General features: G+C 46.0%; 1 long non-coding RNA gene across 1 annotated transcript; it reads left to right on the top strand.

Annotated features, from left to right (window-relative positions):
- Nucleotides 1-3,461: 3,461 nt before the first annotated feature.
- On the top strand, nucleotides 3,462-4,371 carry LOC119299350. The gene is made up of 2 exons (XR_005146191.1): nucleotides 3,462-3,748; nucleotides 3,845-4,371. It is a non-coding gene; the product is annotated as an uncharacterized LOC119299350 (long non-coding RNA).
- The last annotated feature ends 1,064 nt before the right edge of the window (nucleotides 4,372-5,435 follow it).

Genomic DNA, 5,435 nt, shown 5'->3' with positions numbered 1-5,435 from the left:
TCCTGCACAAATAATATATGTAGTTAGTATGAAAATTTCACGCCGAAGGTCTTAAAACATGTAACGGACAATACTCACCACGCAAACCGGCTTGACCCATTCCACAGAGCATAAAATGAATCATCGCTAATCATGTCTAAATATAACCTCCTAATTCCCATTAACATCAACCAGTATTCTTGGTGTTTATTACTGTTAGTCAACTGGCATTTCATGTTTCATTACTGCCTGAGATGAAGGTTATCACTCTAAAATAGCATGGTCATATTAGTGACCGTGCAAGCTTCAAGATTTAAAACCGATAAGCAGCCCTTCAAATAATTGTGAATGGAACAGAAAATGTGTGAAAGTTTTTTGCCTTTAACACGTCACTACAACTTGACCATGTTGATTTACGACTTGCTTCCTTGACGGATGGAGAGCATGTATTTTGTGCAGCACATCATCGATGGCCTTATGCCATGTTCTTTCTCTTTAGTATCAAAGACATCCTGCAAGCAGTATGGTAGCATGTCTTCAATCATTCGGTGTGCATTTTTGTGAATGAATTTATTTTAAAACTTGACCAAAGTTCTATAACAGCGATCCCATATAAGTTTAATCTTCAGGCTCAGCTTAAGAGGGATAAAAATGGCATACTTATACATACCACAACACAAGATCTCTCTGAACCAACATGTATCGACGGATAATAAGTCTCTTCACCACAATCCAATTCCACAGACTCTTGCCATTATCAAGAAATGGGAATCTGGTGCTTAGCACTTTTTTTTGACGAAAAGCTGTCGGAGCAGCACTTCACTGAAATAAGGAAGAAGACAAAGTACAGCAGGATGCCCCTAGGGGCGATTACAACCAGTGCACCCCTCACGCACTAAGCAAGCAAAACCAATTAGTCCGATTCCCTGGGTAACTTTTTATGTTATATAGATATCACTCGTATTCTGGTCAGGGGCGGAGCCAGAAAATTTGGCCATTGGGTTCACCCATTCACTCTTTTATGAGAACTTGACACTAAATTATGAAGATTAAAGTCTAGTTGCAACAAAATTATAACACCCATAAACACTATAACGAACATTTGGTGCTGCATTAAAAACTGAAGAGTGCAAGGCATACCAGTTCCATAAAATTATAAAAGCACATTTTTACATATTATAAATAATAGAGTAGTGTCAAATAACTTTAAAGCTCCAGATTTAGCTTCTCATCTTCCCGAGATATTGAAACAATGACAACTTAGATTGACAAGTTTAAAATAAATACCATCAAGCAAACGAAGCTTGTAAACCCACTCACATTTAGAGCGACCCCTTCCAATCTTTCATCGCCTTAAAAAGATTGAACACTACCACATTACTAATTGTAGAAAATATATCTTTCCCCACATAACAAATTTGAAAAATATATAGCAAAAACTAGGGCAAAAAAATCACTATGGTATACTAGGCTATTAGGCTAGATAGAATAGACAGAAGATGACGAGATGTGGCAATGTAACCTAATTACCTCAAATTTTGGTGAAAATTGTTGTCCCTGTCGATCTAGACGCAAGGAACACAAACAGACGAGGAGAGATGCGAATCGGAAAACTAACAGACGACGACTCGACGAAGTGTTTGCCTACGTGCGTGTGTATATTTTTTTAGGGAAACGTGTGTGTGCATGTATAATAAACAACAAAACACGAGTACAGAGTACGTGAGTAATCACAGTTTAGGCCTGGCCGGCTGGCCGCCTGGGCATCAAGTGCCTGTGGGCTTTTGGGCCCTTTGCTTAGCTGCTCACGATATTTGATGGGGTCAGCTAGAATTTTTTACTGGGTTCAGGTCAGTCAAACATGTCCCTACGCGCACGTACGAAGCAAAATTTGTTGGGTTCAAGTGAACCCAACGCTTATACGTTGGCTCCGCCGCTGATTCTGGTCTGTAGTGACCTATTAAAATGTATGTTCCACAAGTCATCATCTTATTCTATTGGCCAAGGCAATAATTATATTTTGACAGTGAAGCAATAAGGATAGCACCTAAAACATCAAAACGAAGTAACTACCCAAGGGCGCTCTACAGAGGGAACATGAAAGATGTATATAACAAATTCTGTCAAGCCCATTTTCTTCTTAATCTCTGATGCCCATATCCTAGCGATGTAAACTGCTCTCATTTAAAGCATAGTCAGAGAACTGCTGGCATACAATTAAAGATTACAAAGTTAATGCAAACTATCATATCAGCAAAAGGCATGCTTATAAGCAACAGTACCGTCGAAGTGTGTGATTACGGTTGCATCAGTTCCATGAGCTCCGTTTGCTTTCCCTAGAATACTGGGAAATTAAAAGGAAAGGCTAATTGGATTAAATGTAAGATGTTGCCATAGATATTATTCAGAATGAAAAGAATCTCACATTTAACCTTGTCAAGTTGCAGACTACACAGACAGAAGGCTCGATAGATTCCGTCGGGGCTCTTCTAACGCCTCTTGTGGCTAAACACTCGGCATCAAGGAACAAAGACTTGTACCACTGATCTGATTGGTAATAACGACGATACATGTCTATAATCCTGACACTGTTTTGATGTCAATACAGTTGAAGATATAAGATAGAAATAAGGGGGAATAAGTTACTCATGTCAGAGGATATGACTTCAATCGATAAAGGTGCCGCTCGATCTGGAAGCCTGAATAAGGGCAGCCTCGGGACGACTGCCCTTGCCTATTTCAACTGAAACACCAACACCATGTTTTACAACAACAACGACATTGTCGTCCAAGAGGTCCATATTCTCAACCTGTCCTTCAAGATTGATGATCTCATCACAAGCGACCTTGAGCCGTCCATGGCGCTAGCTAGGTGTAGCGCCGTCATTCCTAAACAAGTCACGAAGGGAATTTTACATATCAACATGTAGCTTCCCCTTCTGCAGTGTTTCTAACGAACAAAAAATTGCCCCCGAATGAAATAACACTATGGAGATGCCATTCTCGTCATACCCAAGTGATCTGGCAACTTTCTTGAAAGAACTGAACTTCATGTCCTCCATATAGAGCTTGTCTTGGTATACCTGTAAATACATTTATACAAATGTAGGATGTCTACACACACGTCCGTGTCACAAAACTACCGCAGTTCACCAAGTGCAAACTTCATCGGCAAGCATGCATAACCAAACCTTCTTTTCGACAACATTCTACTATTTCCTCCTGGTTGGTCACAGAAAGTACCTAGAGCAGAGCTTGCAGATTTTGAGTTGCAGCAATATTTTAGCGAACCTTTTAGATTTGTTTATGTTATTGCAAATATTTGTTTGCATACCTGTTTCGTCGGTTATACGGGTTTTATGATCACCATAGCCTGAACAGTCAAACCTGCGACGCGTGCCTCCTCCAAGCACCTCTTTACTTCGAAAATCTCAAGCCCCCAATCATTGTCCTCGCTAACATTGTATGGTACCTACAAAATTCCTGAATATGTAGGAATAAAACAACAAAGCTGAACTCTCCACAGAACGCGAGAGGCGAACAGAAGTAGCCCGAGATCTCCTGTCTTTCCGTCGGCGACCTCGCCGCTCCTCCTCGCCTCCGATGGCCGGCTTGGCCTCGGCAGGTGGGGGGAGCCTCGGGGAAGCACGGGCCTGTAGATAGGTTCCAGGAGGCGTCGTTGAGACGCCGGCGACGGCGCCGCGTCGGAATAAAGGTGCCCCGGCTTCGACCGCGTTTCGTTGGGAGTCCTACTTCCGGCGAGAAGCTTGTGGGTGTTTGGTTCCTCCTGCTCCAACCCTGCTCCGGTGACGTGCTTCTGTGCGGCGCCGAGGAGCGTGTGAGGACTATGTGTGTTTTGCTGCAGGGATCGACCGGAGGTACGGCTGGGAGCAGTGCTGACGGTGCCCTGCTTGGGATGGATGGAGTCCACGGCTGGCATCGGATCTGGCTCGCGGTGGAAGGGCCTGGCTGTCTTCAGGGAGGCAGAGTGGCGTCGTCCCCAGGCCTGGAGGTGAAGGAGCTTGGGGAGCACGGCCGACATGGCCGTTGCCTCCGGCCGATGGAAAAATTAGGATCGAATCCAGTTCTTTGCATCTGGTGTCTACTGCGGCTCACCAACGCCAATGTGCAAGGGGTTCCTTCAGCTCTATGTGAGCCGCTCCTTCGTGTTATTTCCGGCCTCCAGCGGTGGTGGTTGGCTTCGACGCGACGGAGCGGCATCGGCGGAGAAGACCAAGGATGGGGTTGCAAATTTTCTTTGTTTGGGGTCTTCTGCGATGTATGGCGGGGCCAGCTCTACGGCTTGTATCCTTCCTGTATTTTCGTATTTGTACGTCTGGTATCTACGTTTGTATGTACTGTTTTCCGACTCGTATAAATACAAGTAACGTATGCCTGCGGGTGTACGGTTTCAAAAAAAAAAACAAAGCTTGGTCATTCCTTACATGCAATAAACTTTGTCTTAACACCCGCCTTAGCTTCACAACAAAATTCCTGAATATGTAGGAATAAAACAACAAAGCTCAGCTACTCTGCAAAAACCATGAGAATCTATAGAAAGTTCAGAGAGGCAGACATGGTTGAGGCAACGATGTGCGTCGTGTTCGTCTCAATGTTTGTTACCTAACTCAGTAGAGAAGCATTATCATCAGTTCAGAGAGGCGGATATGGCCGAGCCAAGGTCGCTTCTGTCTTGCCATCACGGTCTCACGGTCATCCTCAACTGCAAGAAGAAACAACACATCAATTCACATTACTACAATTTCAATTACCACTTTGTCGTGGAGGCACTTGGCGGTGGTGGGGCGAGCGTCGTGGTCGTCCTGCGGCGCCAGATGCATGGAGGCGAGCTGGGGCAGGGAGGAGCACGGTAGAGGCTGGCGGCGTCACAGTTCAGTGGATAGGTTGCCAAGGTCTACTTGAAACTGATAAAGCAGGGTAAAGGAGTAGGCATTTGCATCACGAACCTTCTCTGATACAGATTATTGTTGTACATGAAGTAGAAGTTGACATCGAGGTCAGCTCCCCAAAGCCACCAGCAACGCCAGGGCCCGTTGCAGCCCGATCTCGGCCATCCGAAGCCCATCTCGCCGCAGCGCCTACGCCTCCCGTGCACCTTCACGCTCCTGCTCGCGCCACCAGGGAAAGTGCCACACACACGCCGCCGTTGCCGCATGACCCCACCGCCAGCCAGCCTCCGACAAATGCCGCCGCGTCGGTGAGCCCCACACACTGCTTCCTTCCTTCCTCCTCCCATCTCCTCCTCCTCTCTCTCTCTCGTTTCCTCCTCTCTCTTGTCCCTCCCAATTCCTCGTCGCACCGCTGATGCAGGACGCGGCTGCCGTGGACTTGGACAAGGAGTTGGCAAAGAGGAATAGGGGCGGCGACGCACCCTCCCGGAGGAGGGAGGAGTAGGGGCGGTGGCACATGCGTCGGGAGGAGGTCGGGAGTGTGTG

Source organism: Triticum dicoccoides, chromosome 5A (genome assembly GCF_002162155.2).
Source record: "Triticum dicoccoides isolate Atlit2015 ecotype Zavitan chromosome 5A, WEW_v2.0, whole genome shotgun sequence".
Lineage (NCBI taxonomy): Eukaryota > Viridiplantae > Streptophyta > Magnoliopsida > Poales > Poaceae > Triticum > Triticum dicoccoides.
This window is presented reverse-complemented; position numbering and strand designations above follow the sequence as displayed.